General features: G+C 34.3%; 1 long non-coding RNA gene across 1 annotated transcript in view; it reads left to right on the forward strand.

Moving 5' to 3' along the window:
• Positions 1–17500, forward strand: part of LOC135205440 (uncharacterized) — a 236430-nt gene that overhangs the window by 53170 nt on the left and 165760 nt on the right. The window contains exon 3 of the long non-coding RNA XR_010312535.1: positions 15470–15552. This is a non-coding gene — a long non-coding RNA (uncharacterized LOC135205440). The remainder of the gene's footprint in view (positions 1–15469; positions 15553–17500) is intronic.

The raw sequence follows: 17500 nt of genomic DNA on the forward strand, positions 1-17500 counted from the left end.
GGTTGCATCCTGCCTCCTTAGGAGTCCATCACTTTCTTACTATGTGTGCTGTTTCTAGGATCACACTCTTCTGCATGATTCTTGGAGCTACTTCACCTCTAGTTTTTCCAGATTCCTTTTCAGGGTTCTTCGGATCGTGCATAGTTTTCCTATGATTATGGGTACAATTTCCACTGGCAAATCCCATATCCTTCTTATTTCTGTTTTCAGGCCTTGATACTTATTATTATTATTATTATTATTTTTATTATTATTATTATTATTATTATTATTATTATTATTATTATTATTATTATTATTATTATTATTATTATTATTATTATTATTAGCCTAGACTCCGTAGAGGGCGGACGTGCCTACACCTGCTCTGCCTTGTTACACTGGTTCCAATAATTTTTTGGTATGGATGGTGTCCTGGATCCGTTGGCGCTTGATGGTCTGCGTAATGATCAGCAAAAGTTAAGGGGTTTGCTGGACGCCCTCATCAATTTTGTGCCTCCTGAATTACCAGTGGCAGCAAGATCAGATTTGTCTTTGGGAGCCACACGATCACCTGCCCAGACTACCAGGAGTAAGGGGCGTACCGCCGGTGCTAAGGGTAGGGGCTCGTTGTCATCTCCTGCTTCCCCTGCACCAAATCCGTTGGCCAACTGTGGTGCTTTTCCGTATGGAGATATTATTAACTGTCTGCGAGGATTGCATGAGCAAAATAAGAAACTGCTAAATTATCTAGAGTGCATTTCAAGCAAACTTGATACAGTGACGGTGTCTGGTGCTACTGTGATTCTCGATAACCAGGAGCATGGTGTCGCCTCTCCCGAAGAAGTTACACTGGTCTCAGTTAACCAAAAAATTGAGAAGTTAGAGCAGCAACAAAATTTGGAAATTTTGATATGTAAGGGGCCAGCAGTTGGTGGTTTGGTCACGGCAGCGACGACTGATTCCCTCGTTAATTTTCATGTCTTGAAAGGAGAAGTCTGTAAGTACATTTGTGGAGAGGATGGTGTCCTAATTGATATTAACTGTATACAAGTTAGTTTCTTTGATCGCAACAGAAAGTTATTGAGAGTTAGTTGTGGTAACGCAGTGAATAAACATCTCTTATTAAAACAGGCCAGACGGCGTAGGCCTGCTGATTTTTATGTAACTGAATATTTAACAAAATCTAACCAGGTAATATTCTATAACTTGAGGCAGCAAAAAAGGCAATTTCCAGCTAAGATAATATCTGTATTTACTCTGGATGGGATTACTCATGTCAGGTTCGTTAACAATGACCGGGTCCGCAGGGTCTCAACCCTAACTGAACTGCGAGATATAGACCAACGAGAAATGCCAGTTATGGATGCTGTGGATAATTTGAATGTTAATGGTGAAACACCCGATGTTGCTGTGTAATTACTGTATTGTAATCATGAGGGCTTCTATTGATTTTGAAAACGGTGATTACCCTATACCGACGCTAGATCTGGTTAATTATTCTCCTCCCTTGTGTAATTATCTTGACTGTGAGTTAATATCTAATATGGTAACTGTTACATGTTTTAATATATTACTCTTGAACATACGAAGTTGTCAAAAGAATTTTAAGGCATTTTGTGTCACATTTTGCTAACCTGTTAACCCTGTGTTTCATGTGTCATCTTACTGAAACTTGGTTATCTCCTGAAATAGACGTAAATTATGTCATTCCTGGATTTTACTCTCATGATATATATCGAAACCATTACGGTGGAGGAGTGAAGATATTTATAAAATATGGCATACAGGCGAAAATTTTAGAAAATTTCTCGTTTGTAAATGACCTCTTCGAGGTCTTAACAATTGTACTCAACTTTAACAGTGTTGACGTTGTCTGCTCTGCTCTCTAACATCCCCCTACTTCCTCCCCCGAGAATAACAATGCGTTTGTCTCTAATTAACTTATCCTTCTTGAGAGATTACTTGCTAAGTACAAGAAAGTGATAGCATGCGGTTGAATTATAATATCAATCTGCTTAATATGGGTAATTTGGTTATTTATTGATAATTTTATTAATGGTATGTTTTGAAATTGGCTGTACGCCATTGGTTACAATACCCACCAAAATAAACATAGATAGTGTTTTAACAAGGTTCAGCCTATTGGACCATATTTGGATTTCTAATATTGATAATGTGAATAACACTTACGTTATCTCTTATGATCTTACAGACATTTATTGTTACGGCTTCATTTTTAAGCCTTTGCTAACCAACTTATAGGTAGGGTTTGCTCAGGTGAGGAGATCGTTTAGCAAGAGGAGCTTGACTTTTAAGTTTCTTGTGTCTAATTTAATCCTCGTGAGTTTGTTCGTAGTGGTAGTTTTGGTACTGTGTATGAATCTTACTTTGCTGTGTTTTTAAACTTTATGAGAGCTCATTCCCTCTTAAAAAATCCTTACCCAAACTGATCGAGCCAGCTCCATGGATGACACCTATTCTGAAATCTTGTATTGCTAAAAATCCAGGTTATATAAATTGGTACTTGAATGGTAAGATTGGAGAAGTTGGCCTATACTCAATATAGAAATATGCTAACAAAAAGCAATTAGACTGGCCAAACGAGTATACTATTATAGTAAATTTAAAGATGCTTTAAATGATACTTCGAAACTGTGATTAATTATTAATAATCTTATAAAAACTAAAAAAGCTGCCAGCCTGGAATATATCCAGACACCTGATGGGATTTTGACTGGCATTGGATTTGGTCAACTATGTCAATAATTTTTTTTATAAATGCTGCTGCCTCCCTTGTGGGTAATTTAGAAACCACTGCTTGTAACTACCTACCATACCCCTCCAATAATGACAACGTGTTACTTAGGCCGACTGATCATGTAGAGGTGGCACATGTTATCAGAAGTTTAAAAATAAAGGCAATAAGATTTGTGACATAACGCCGTTAATATTGAAGATAGCTGTAATGTATTTGCTTCCCATTATGCAATGCTCTATAATATGTCCATTATGCAACCTGAATTTCCTAGTCGGCTTAAGGTTGCAAGAGTTACTCCTGTATATAAGTCTGGATTAGAAAGCATCATTGATATTATAGGACCATATCAGTTTTACCCGTGGCTTCAAAAACTCTTTGAAAGGTTAACTCTAGACAGGATGAACAGCTTCATTAAAAAAGTACTCTATTCTTAATCATTCTCAATATGGCTTCCGCAAGAATAGAAGTACACACAGGCATTATTAAAGTTTCTCTCTATTGCAACAAAGGCTTATCAAGAGAAGAGTTTCTGTGTCTGCTTCTTCCTTGACTTGAGAAAGGCATTTGACACTGTGCCACACAAAAATACTTTTGGGATAAACTACAGCATTATGGGTTTTTCGGCCAATGTTTCATCTATACCTAAGATCATTACTTTGCTAACAGAAGGCAGTTTGTAAGCGTAAATGGTGTTGATTCTGAATGTTAAAGTGATTACATGTGGTGTGCCTCAAGGGTCTATACTTGGTCCCTCTTTGTTTTAATATATTTGTAAATGACCTACCTAATGCAGTGCAGGCCGAAACAATTTTATTTGCGGATGATGCTGCTTTTTCTGCTGGTATCCCATTCATTCACCGAGCTTATGAATAAAGTTAGGAATTTGTTTAGTGAACTTGAGGTATACTTAAAAGCAAAATATGCTAACTCCTAATACTAGTAAGAGTAAGTTGATTGTTTGTCCTGACCAGGTCTCCCAAGAACTCCCCGCCCTATCTTTCGCTGATGGCATTATTGAATGGGTAAAGGACTTCAAATACTTAGGCTTGACTATCACAATAATACCTTGACATATACAAAAACACATTAACAATGTTCACTTAATGTCAGCCGTATAACTGGAGCAATTATTAGTACTCGTGATTTCGTGCCGACTGACATATTGCTTAAACTATATTATGCTCTAGTGCTCCCCTACTTGAATAACCACCTCTTAATATGGGGCTCGGCACCTGTTACTGTGCTTAAGAGATTGAAGGTACGTGTCAACAACTTGCTAAGAATAATTCTGGGAGTCAGATATGAGGATGGAAGACCGGTGATGGGCACATCGGAACCATATACACGCTTGCAAATACTAAACATAGTAGCCTATAAACTAAGCTTATTCATGTTCTTGAGGAGACTGCTTATGGGTGAGCTGCCTTACTTTTATGATCTTTTGTTACGCCCCAACTTGAGTTCCCATGAATATGCTGCTACTGGGGCCGTGGTTATCATAACACCTATCATACGTACGGAGTTGAAAGGAGATCCTCCACTATCAGCTGATGGGGCTTAACAATGAACTTGACAGAAAACTTTTAGAAGGTTTCCTTTTATGTTTTCTCTCAGAAATTACAAAAAACTGTTACTTGCACAACAGTAGGTATTTTAAGTAGTGTTGAACGTGCTTTTAAAGACCTCCTTTTAGTTACCCAGGTTATTTTATTCCTTGGAACACAAGCTGGACGTGTCTTTTATTTTATTGGCATTTGCATAAATGCTTTTTGTGTTGCAAGCTGGACTTGCCTTCTTTTGTATTTTAATGTCTTACTTAGTATTACAACCCTTTGTCAAAATAGGCTCGACCCATGTATTTTTATGTCTCTGTTTTAGCTTGTAAGTCTGTATAACTTTTATGTAAAATCAGTAAACTTGCCTTATGTTATCGCCATATAAGCATTAAATTGCTTCGGCGAATTTTCTGCTTATAACTATGAATTTGTAATAAATAAGGACAAACAAATATACTATCTACTATACTATACTATACTATACTATACTATTATTATATATTATTATTATTATATTATTAATTATTATTATTGATTATTATTGATTATTTAGAAGATGTACCCTATTCATATTGGACAAGGCCACAGGGGGGCCATTGACTCGAAATTCAAGCTCATTTGATAGAAGTAGCATATGTCAGTTTGTCTGTTAGTTTGATGTAATGGGAGCTAGCGCCTTATTTTTGTGAACAAATTTCGTGGAAAAGTTGTTCATCTTTGATTGTGCCTAAAAAAATAAAATAATGTTATTCTAAATGCTTGGAGTTAACTTGGACGTATCTACATCTCGGAGAACGAGTCATCACGACCTGTTACTTTTTTGTATTTTCCGGGGGGCGGGGGGGGGGGGTGGGGGGGGGGGGGGGGCGTGGTTAGTGCCATCATTTTCAAGGTTCTTTGCAATGTCCCTTCGGCCCCTAGCTGCAACCCCTTTCATTGCTTTGACTGTACCTCCATTCGTATTCTTTTCCCTCTTACTCTCCCCATCCCTCTCCTAACAAATATTTCAGAGTACGACTGCTTTGAGGTTTTCCTCCTGTTACACCTTTCAAACCTCCTTTTTCTCTCAATTTTCATTTCAGCGCTGAATGACCTCATAGGTCCTAGCGCTTGGCCTTTGGCCTAAATCTTGTATATTCTAGATGTAATTCAAAACTTTCTTGTAACGAGAACTCTCAGAGATCGCCCCGGTTATCCGAACAGATGATATTTAGACAGAGAATATCGGATTCATTTCGTTATGCAATTAAACTTCTCATTGAAAAAATGTGTAGGGAAATTGAGCTGTCAGTAACTTGCGGCCATTTTTCGTGTTAGTACAGAAACTAATCGAATGGTAATTAATAGAAGTCTATTAACGAGGTCACCAAGTTTTCTAATGGGCTGAGAGGAGGGCTTATGGGGAGGGGAGGGGGGGAAGTATGTTGAAAACATCTCCTCTCTCTCTCTCTCTCTCTCTCTCTCATATATAATATATATATATATATATATATATATAGATATATATATATGATATATATATATATAAATATATATATATACTGTCGGCCAAAAAACTCTTGGCAGAGTTTCATAATTTTTCGTTCACCTGCCTGACGCACGATTCATGCCACCTTATATATCTATTTTTCTTTTCAAAGATAGAAGAAATCATATGAAATGACGTTAAAAACAGTCACTGATATCTTTAGAACATTATGTTATGATATTATGTAAAACTATTTTTCCATATAGCAAAAATGACGTGAACGAAACGAAGTGATAAAAAAAAAACTTCATATCAACAACCATAGATATACATTACCAAATAGATAGGAGACACCTATCACTAGTAGTATCGCTAGACATAGTCCTAAATTATCATTTCAATATTAAGTTGAAGGTAGTTGAACTTTTCCATTTGTTAAATTTTACAGAAAACATTGGAATCTCACAAAATGCTATCAAATTTAAAACCAAAAAAAAAAAAAAAACATATCCTAACAGTGTGAACCAGGCGACCTCACTATTGCTTTTGATGTTATGTGTACGGGAATCTAATGTCAATGTGTCATTTATCGGTCTAAGAAACATCCCTAGATGAGCGAGACAATTATTGCACTGCATTCGGTGCAAGTTATGTTGGAGAGATATCAAGAAAGCTTAATAAAACCGGAGAGAATCATACATAGAAAAATCAAATTATTTAAAGAACGGCAAAATTTAGAACATGGGCCTAGAGGTGGAACACCTCGAAGCCCACCACAAGAGAGCAAGACAATACAATAGTGTAAATGTTTGCTGAGCAACATTCATTTGTGAATTTTGTTGGAATTCTAGTGCCTCGTCACGACATTACTGAACCAGGAATCATGATAGCTCTCTAGCTTATGACAGGTGTCTGATGAATACTTTAGATGGAGAGAAGAGGTTTTTAAATCTACACTTGAAATCTTGATAGTTGTCTAATGAATAAGTCTAATGAATAGGCAAACTTATCTTTGATGGATGAGAGATTCAGTTAGGCTTACTCTTTTTGTTTTGTTTTTTATCGGTGGCCCTGAATACCACGGATAGGGAGGGAAACGGTTTCAATGATGCATGCATTTTTTTCTTCAAAACTTAAAGAATACATTTTATTGGGAGATAGTTTATTAACATAGGCCTAATCCTTCCATCACTCCTATACGCCACCTCCGCTCTTCTATTCTACATCTCAGGCGACTAGATCCGACTTCTCACTACGAACTCCATCTCGTGAAAGCATCACTAATGATAACGGTTATTTTAAAATTGCCTGCACCGACAACGGACGCCTTAAAATTGCACTGTTTATATATTTTCTGTTCAAAGAAACTTTACCTTTCATCCACAAAATATGTGCATACACTCGTGTTACACCCTGTAGCCGTCAAAGAGCAACCGTTTATTAAAGCAGTAGGTTTTTCTTGAAAAAAAAAAAAAAACATGAAATAGACTTAAACGAGAACGTCACTTTTCATATTTTCTTATCCTTTCAGCTACTTATAATATGCTTATGGTAGTAGGTCTAGGTATACATGTGAAATTAATTTGAACTAATTTCTATTTAGAAGAAATGAATAGCTACAGAAAGATCAACCTAAGAAAGTTTTACAGAAAGTTAGCCTTTCTTAATGTATTCGTCAGTTTTGACTCCCACAGCTCCAACGTGTCCAAATGAAACAGGATGATATGCAAGGAATTCGATGAAAAATAAGACTGAATTATATTCGTTTGATTTTTTATGATTGCTTTTTGACTTTGAATAGCTAGGTCAGAGTTAATAATGTTAAGCAATTATGAAAAGGATAAGAAGAAAGGCGAACATGGCTAATAAAACAAGAATAACGGGATAGTTCAAATAAAGCAGATTAATATATATATATACTATAGATATATATATATAATATATATATACATATATATATATAATATATATCTATATATATATATATATATATATAGTATATATATTATCGATTAAAATATTCATTAATATTAACGTATCCGAGAGAGTATAGACCTAGGCTAATCATGTGGGAAAATCAGAAGTCCAATTTAGGCCCACTAAATGTGTCATGCAAATTATTTTATTGATCTAAGGACAAAATTAGTTTAATTAAACATCGTTTTCAAAGATTGTTAACGCCTTGATGTATTATTTATCGGCTGTAGGAGACGAAATGACAACACCCCAGTGCAGTACGATACGTTGAGTAAAGACTCGAGTGGCAGCAAAGCCAACTTCAAAATCATCGGTATGCTATCACGAAGCTAGAGTTGAGAATAAAATTAGAAATCGTGGACTCATCGGTATATATTTTCCTTACTTTGCAAAATAATTATCTTTAATACGTTGAATAAGTCTACTCAATTCTAATGTAATTTATTTCAAGTATAGCACCTTTGAAAGGAAATGTTATTTATTGTTACGTAAATAATCTGGCACCTGCATACGGCAATATTTCCTTAACGAACAATGAATTAAGAAATTACGCCAATTCTTCGTTGGCCGTCTGTACATACACTTTAATAGATGTTATTATTTTTAATAGTCACAAAGTTACAGATATTATTATTATTATTATTATTATTATTATTATTATTATTATTATTTTTTTTTTATTATTATTATTATTAATTATATACATCACAGTCCTCCAATTCGACTGGGTGGTATTTATAGTGTGGGGTTCCGGGTTGCATCCTGCCTCCTTAGAAGTCCATCACTTTTCTTACAATGTGCGCCGTTTCTAGGATCACACTCTTCTGCACAAGTTCTGGAGCTACTTCAGCCTCTAGTTTTTCCAGATTCCTTTTCAGATATTATTATTATTATTATTATTATTAGTTGAATACTCCTCTCCATAGGAATATTGACCGTTGAATAAATATTGCCTATAAATGTAATTCATTGTACCATTATTTTTATTGATGTTATTACTATTCTTTTTAATAATAATAATAGTAATGTTGGACTGAAGATGAACCCAGGGAAGGGTTCGAAAGCTATCTGTAAAGTCTTCAAAATTATACACGGACTTTTTACACTTTGTATTATTGTGGACCCTTTAGAAAATTATATATACTCTCGTGATAGAGAGTTTTTCCCTAATAATGTTAGTATTATTATTATTATTATTATTATTATTATTATTATTATTATTATTATTATTTTATTTACACCCCGAAAACCTCCGTGCAACGGACATTGCAACAGATATGTCCAGCAAAGTGTCTCGCTTTCAGGAACGTCAACGTTTCGTGGAAGCTTCAATTGAAAGAGATCTCGCAGCCCTGGGCTGCAGATCTTTAGAGATATATATACAGATATATACATCCAGTCCTTCACAATGGCCTGACGGAATGCCTAGCTGATCCTTGAGCTACGTCGGCAACCGGGAAGGATATCTGAATCCTTCGTCTATATTCGAACGACCTTTTGCCAGAGCAAGATGCATGCGGGGTTCCTTTTCATCATGTTTTTCGTATTTCATATTCGTATTTTCATATTCTGAGGTTATGCTAATGGATACGTTGAGATCTTTCCATTCTTTTTTTTTTTTTTTTATTCTCTAATGCATCATCATTTATTTTCATGGGTGCAGTGGCATCGGGAAATTCAGATTTTTTTTGCCCTAATATTTTCCATTTGCATATGTGTTTGTTTTGAGTGGGCCACTTATTACAGCGCGCTGCTTTTAGGGGAGAATATTATATACGTAGTTATCTGACCCACATATATATTAGTACACACACACACACATATATATATTTATATATATATATATATATATATATATACAACTACAATATATATATACATATATAGATATGTATATATATATATATATAATATATATATATATATATATTCTATATATATATATATATATATATATATAAGAGAGAGCAGAGAGAGAGAGAATTCTGAGAGAAGAGAGAGGAGAGAGACGAGAGCGACTGAGACGAGAGAGAGAGAGAGAGGGTGGTTATTCGTTTAGTAAATACTAAGATATTCTTCATGGTACATCAAGAAGGCATGAGCGTGTGGAGAGACAAGTGAAACCGCTGCGTAATTTACTATTGTTTGATGAAAGGAGGGTGGCACTTGAGTAATATAATAGCAAGGTTTTAATTAAGGAAACAAGCCCATGAACTGGAAGTCTTAGCGCTCTTCGACAAATCCTAATGGTTCATTTTATATAGGCGTGCTCGAGGTACTGCTAGTGATGCTTCTCTGTGTTTATAGAGGAAGACTTTCCTCTCAAGCCGTTTCTCGTCTCAAGGAATGAAAACTTTGTGAGGGATTTGAGTATAAGGTTAATTCGAGTCGGATGATATTTTTAATAAAAGAAAAACTTAGATATCAGTGGGAAAGGGTAGATCTTTTAAATTTTTATCAAAATTAAATTGAATGTACATGATAGTATGAGTCTTCTTATATAGGCTATATGAAATTATAATTGTCTTCATATTTATGAAATTGTAATTCTCCTTATATACATGGTATTATAATTCCCATTATATACATGCAATAACAACTTCATAGACATCAAATTGCAATTCTCTTTATATACAATGAAAATGTAAATCTCTTTTTATACATAAAATTGCCATTTCCCTATATACATGAAAATATAATTCTCCAAATCAAAGTATGATCTTAAAGCAACATTTATTTTTCATTTAAAAACTGAAAAAATTCATTAAGTGTCTTAACATCCATTTCCTTTGAACGATTCGCTTTATCACTCGAAAGATTCACAAATTTGCTAGAATATAACTTTACAAGAGCGATTTCTAATTCCCTCTGGAGATGTGAGGTTCAGAGTACAGCTTATATAACTCCAGATTACATCTCTAATCCCTTCATTATATCTAAGAGAGAAAATACAGAGCTTGATCTCCACTTGTCAGATAAATTAGCTCACGTTTTTCTTCCTCTGGTTTTAGCAAGGAATGTTACAAGATTTCTGGGTGGGGGCGGGAGGGAAGGGTTTTTTTTTTTAAGATTTTTTTTTAAATACGGATAGTGTGAGTCAATTCATGAAAGTTAAGTCACGCTCTTTAAGATTAACTACTGCCGCGGTAACAATAAGAGATATAATACTTATAAACGCTTTATGCCGTAGGAAGTGCAGTCGTCTCGAAATGATAATGTATATTATAATCCTAAGCCAGGGGAAATGTCGTTTAAGTAACTGGAGCCGCTTTTTTTTCTCTTAAGTGCTTGCAATCACACAATTTTGATGCTGCCTCGTAAGCTGCATTGCCGTTGGAAATATATATATATATATATATTTATATATATATATATATATATATATTATATATTATACTATTATTATATATATTATATATATATATATATATAAAATTTACAACTGATACACACATTTGTATATGTATATATATATGTATACATATATATAATATATGCACACACACACACACACACACACACACACACACACACACATATATATATATATATATATATATTATATATATATTATACTTTGTATGTTGTCGTTTCTAGAAAACTTCAATTTAAGGAGGAACAGGATAGCCAGAAGACGTGGTATTATTCCAGACATTATTATCTTCCTTAAAATCAAACAAGGGCACAGCCGAGCTTTCGGGAATACATTGATTTCCCATCATCAGGGTCACTTATCTATAAAATGATACAAAAAAAAGAGAAACAGTGAGAACTATACTGATTGACTATATCTAAAAACATTACAATAATTTAAAATGCATGACACAAAGTAAAAAGGGAACACAAAATACACAACACAAAGTAAAAAAAGGAATATAGGAACTAAGTTAACTGCAAATCATAAAATAGCCATGACAAGTTAAGAGAGATTACGTAAAACGCAGAAATATACTGAGAGCGAGAAATAAAAACATATTCAGAGTAAAAATAAAATAAAATGATACTGTATTACAAGATATTGGAGAGCCAACTGTTCATGTCGTAGTTAAATGACAACTGGACGAGTTAGAAAACTGCGAATGAAATGGGCAGAATTGGTGTGGGTAAAAGAGAGAGAGAGAGAAGGAGGGAGAAAAACAAACACAAGCAAATTATACAATGAACAAAGGAACAGAGGTGGTTTGGTTATTGAGTGTTGGAGATTATTGTTTAATATGGAGGGACTCTAAAAAGGGAAGTGAATGGCTGTTTTTTGTTTGTCCAAGTATTTCAAAATTGCTGTACTGTATGTGATGGTGACAGGATATGGCATGAAGTCTAATTGCACTATTTTCTTTTTTGCTTAAAGGTAAGCCTGTACGATGGCTGACACCCCTATGAGTATAAGGGCGTTAGTAAAGTTCTTACTGTTTCTCTTTTTTTGTATCATTTTATAGATATGTGACCCTGATGATGGGAAAAGCAATGTATTCCCGAAAGCTCGGCTGCGCCCTTGTTTTATTTTAAGGAAGATGATCTAATGTCTGGATAATTAATCTACGTCCTTGCTGGCTGTCCTGTTCCTCCTTATATATATATATATATAATAATATAGATATATATATATATATTATATATATATATATATATATATATATTATATATAGTATATATATATATATATATATATATATATATATATATATATATAAAGATAGAATAGATAAGATAGCTAGAGAGTTCCACGTTTATATGCGTATAGTAGGTACGTGTATGTAAGCATTTATGTGTGTACGTTTGTATGTATAACGTGCATATCCCACACCCACGACGGGCCGTGCCTTTGCAAGAAAACCCATTGAACACGTGAAAGATTTCTTCTAGGAAAGAATAACGCTTAACCATCAATCACCCGTGCCATGTATGGTCACCCTTTTGTCAGACTCTGAAAAACAAAGGGAGGAGAGTAAAAGGAGAGGAAAAAACCCACTGATATTCCGTATCAGATTCCCCCAAAATGTCTTCCGGACACGTTTTTGGGGGAAGCGATGCCCCGGAATAAAAGTGACAGGGAACAAATGTATACCACGCTTTTTTTTAATTTTTTTTTTTTATTTTGCTGAAAAATCAATGGATCACATATCGGTTATTGATGGGGGCCTTTTGGACGCGTCAGGGATAAAGTGGCTTTTGAAAACACCATCGAGCCCTGGCCATATTGGAATTGTGGGCGGATATCCCCCCCCCCCCCTCCCCCAACCTGGCTTAATAGCCTCGATGACGCTTGTTTGGTGTATTCGCTCAAGATTGATGTATGTATCTCTTTCTTTCTCTCTCTCTCTCTGTGATGGCATCATTTTCATATGCATTTCTCTCTCTCTCTCTCTCTCTCTCTCTCTCTCTCTCTCTCTCTCTCTATGATGGCATTATTTTGATATGCATTTGTATTTCAGTCTCCTGAATTTTAGAGCAATTACGTTTTGCTTGATAGCACTTCAGAATAAAATAACCATGTATTTTATTTGAATAAAGATAATTCTAATTTTACGATGTTGGTTATTGTATGCCAGGTTTCTTTGGTTTTATCTGAGTTATTTGTATGAACACTATTTACATAAACACATAGTATGAATTTTCTAGTAGCTCAGTACATGAAGTTGGTCATCAGCTGACTGAGTTTTAAATGGCTATCTTGGAGCTAATATCCTTATTTTTTGTTTGCTTGTATGGTGGCGCTATCAAGAAAACAAGCATTAAATCAGCCACCCAAAAGTTATTTCGTGCTTTCAATAAGTCTCTTTCCCGAGACTTCCATAGATTCTCTGAATTCGAAACGGTATTAAGTTTACGGGCTGAACCAGCCCCGTTTCGGGGAAGGCGCCCCCTCCCGCCCCGCCCCCTTCGGCGCCATTGGTGCCTTTTGTTGCTTGAAACCCCATCTTAGGGGGTCCCCACTATAACCCTGCCAAGTTTCATGCCCATCGGGCAGCCGTGATTGAATGACAGACGGACTGACAGGCATAACGCCCTTTATAGTAAGATGGTTGTGGAAATCTTTCGCAAATTATAGCTACCAAAACGATTAGATTATCGGAGGTATTAATTTAACTATTTAGTATACGATTATACTAAGTGAATGGCTCCCAGTAGGTCTGGGAAATGTATCTCCGGTCACTGTATGTTGTTCAAACATGAGCAACATACTTTGTCATTGACAAGGTTTGACTACGTAATGTTAAGTCCTCATGCAGTTGTCTTGTATATTTTTACGCCAGAAGCAGGCATATGTATAGATATACACATGTTAGTTTCCGAAATACCCTGTCAATAAACAATGAAGGCAATTATGAGTTTTATGGTCAATAGAACAATAAAAGCATTTATAAGTTTTATTGTCAATAAACAATAAGGAATTTATAAGTTTTATGGTCAGTAACCAATAAGGGCATAAGTTTTATGGTTAATAAACAAAAAAGGCATGTATAAATTTGTGGGCTATAAACAATAAAGGTATTTATAAGTTTTATGGTCAATAAACAAAGGCATTTATAAGTTTTATGATCAATAAACAATAAAGACATTTATAAGTTTTATGGTCAATAAACAAAGGCATTTATAAGATTTATGGTCAATATACGATAAAGGGTTTTATAAGTTTTATTGTCAATAAACAATAAAGGCATTTATAAGTTTTATGGTCAATTAACAATAAAGACATAAGTTTTATTGTCAATAAACAATAAAGGCATTTATAAGTTTTATGGTCAATTAACAATAAAGACATTTATAAGTTTTATTGTCAATAAACAATAAAGGCATTTATAAGTTTTATGGTCAATTAACAATTAAGGCATTTATAAGTTTTATGGTCAATAAACAGTAAAGGATTTTATAATTTTTATGTCTATAAACAATAAAGGTATTTATAAGTTTTATGGTCTATAAACAATAAAGGCATTTATAAGTTTTATGGTCAATTAACAATAAAGGTCCGGCGCTTGGCTATGTGCCAAAAATTTTATAATCTAATCTAACAATAAAGGTATTTATAAGTTTTATGGTCAATAAACAATAAAGGCATTATAAGTTTTATGATCAATAAACAATTAAGGTTTTTATAAGTTTTATGGTCAATAAACATTTATCAATGTTGCCTAACATGTTAATCTTCCAAACGAAGGATTACTTCGGGATTTTTCACAAGTAACTGATCAGAATTATAACTAAATATCTGTTATATAATTTCATGATAAAACCGTGACATTTCTGAAATTAATTTGTGCTAATAGAAACGCCAGTTCTCTAGGGAACAGCATTTAATCGTTTGGTGATAATCAATTACATCACATAATCGTGGAGAGCTATAATGGAGTGTTTCGTATTTAGTTGAAACTTGGAATTGTAAGTAATTAGATGTAGTTGTTAGTCCTGTTCTGTATTTTCTGTGGTAGCACGGATTGTAATAAGCTTAAATTCAATTGGAGTAGTGTTTTGTAGTTATGTAATGTCCTTTTCATAGAGAGGATTACGGTAAATAAATGTCAAAGGTTTTATTAAATAGCATTCGTCTTCTGTAAAGAATTTAAATTTAGCCATAAGGGTCTGTAATAGAAAATGTGAAAAACAGCGTTGATGAATTTTAAAAGTGAAAACAAGCATATTTTGTAGCACACTGAACACTCACCGACTCATTTATAAAAACAAAGCATCCTTGACTAATGTTTCTTCTTAATTCTCTTGTATCTCTAGAATAATGACGTTCATTCTACTCTGATCTTCATGATGAATCCGCTTGGCATCAGATCATCCTTTGGGTACTTCTTCACTTACAGGTAAGTAAAAATCTACTCATTCAGCTCTTCTGTGTGTGTTTTGTTTTTATGTAACGATATCATCAAGGATACCAAATTATTCTGTTTTTCGTTTTTCATATTATATTAAACTTGTCTTGCTATCCATTGTATCAAAGTGAACAAATTTGCTTCCAGTCTATTGGTAGATTTTGTCTTTCGTTGTTATTTGTATCTTAGCTGTGTAACATTTATTCGTATTGGCCAGACGAATTTTTGCAACCATCCTGTGTCTGGTGTTGAAAGTGTCTTCTTGACTTCCGTTTCCATCCTTGGTGGGATTCGATGAAAGGCAAAATAAACTGTCCTCCAGGAGCCTAAACTTGGCTCCTTTCTCAGGTGCTTGTTCTCCTAATGGCTTTCTCTCGACTATTATGAGGTGAAATCATTTTCTCTCGTCGACCTGTAATACCAGTCGGCGTTCTGTCTGGCTTAGACAAAGTCGAACTCATCGAGATCAGGAAAGTCTGGCCTCTGATGTGTGATCTTTTAATTGCAATGTTTGTCAGAGCGCCAAAAGCTGGCGGTGGTATGACCTGGATGTTTGTGGCTTCAAGGAGGCTTTCGTATCTTGATTTTGTTGTCCTTTGAGCATGGAAAGAGTCCTTACTCTCCACAAGTAAGATTCATTGCGATTAAATGTATAGAGGTTTCGCTGGGTAAATATTTAGCTTTGCCATCCGTTTTCCTTAATGAAATGAAAATAAAATCACTTAAAAGATGTATTAAATGTAGAAATGCAGCTTAATTTAGGTCGTAAAAACCTGTCCCTTTGACATTTGCCGTTTTCATAGCAAGTAGAACAAAATACGGTGAATTTCATATTTAAAGTGTTCTTTGATTTTACTGAGGAAATGAAAAGCATCTGAGTAAGATTTCCTTGATAAAAAAAGTCTCTTCTCTTTGGAATATAGGTCATACTGTCATTATATAAATAGGATGCTACTAATTCTAGCTTTCATTCTTTGATTTTACTGAGGGAATGAATAACATCTGAGTAATATTTCCTTCAAAAAAAAAAAAAAAAAAAAAAAAAAAAAAAAAAAAAAATCTCCACTCTCAGTAATGTAGACCGTACTGTTTCGAATAATTTGTAGGAAGCTACTAGATTCTAACTCTCGTCTGTTTAATGGAAACGTAGAACATCAGTGCGCGTGGGTTTGATTACTACTAAAATTATAGTTATCACTGAAGCTAGTTCAGTCGCTGGATATAATGCTGTCATTCACAGTATTCAGACTGAGGTTTACGCTGTTGAACTCATTTTGAGAAACAAGATGTCGAAATGTCAAGGGTTATGTCTGACTGAACATTACTTTATATAGAATTTTATTTTTATCTCTGAATAATCTTGTACCTTACAGCCATTCGAGTAAATCCTATTGAATCGTTGCCTAAGTGGTATTCATTTTTGTTTATGAGATTTCTTCAAGTTTTTAATTTTATTGGTTTGGAGGCCTTTCAGATGATTGGCCTCTTTTACGTTTAAATGGGGTTGATAGTACTTCAAACTCGTTTAAAATGTCTAAAAAGCCAATTCCACGGATTGACTTTCCAGATAATTGGCTACCCAGGTAATTGGTACTTTTTTTATATTATTTAATCCGTTAGAAATAACACGTTTAGTTTCCAAAAGTAGACTGACTCATAAGGAATCAGAAAAAAAACATTTATTACCTCCAAAAAGTAGTCTAATCCAGAAGGAATGAGAAAAAATTACGTATTCTCCAAAAGTAGTCTACCCTATAAGGAATAAAAAAAGTATTCACCAAAAGTAGTTTAACCCATTAGGAGGAGGGAAAAAATATTTATACCCTCCAAAGAGTAGTCTAACCTAAAAGGAATTTGAGAAACATTTCTAGTCTCCAAAAGTAGTCTAACCCGTAAGGGAAAATAGAAAACACATCCCCTCCAAAACGTCATCTGAAAT

The sequence above is a fragment of the Macrobrachium nipponense genome, chromosome 24, assembly GCF_015104395.2.
Source record: "Macrobrachium nipponense isolate FS-2020 chromosome 24, ASM1510439v2, whole genome shotgun sequence".
In the NCBI taxonomy this organism is placed as follows: Eukaryota; Metazoa; Arthropoda; class Malacostraca; order Decapoda; family Palaemonidae; genus Macrobrachium; species Macrobrachium nipponense.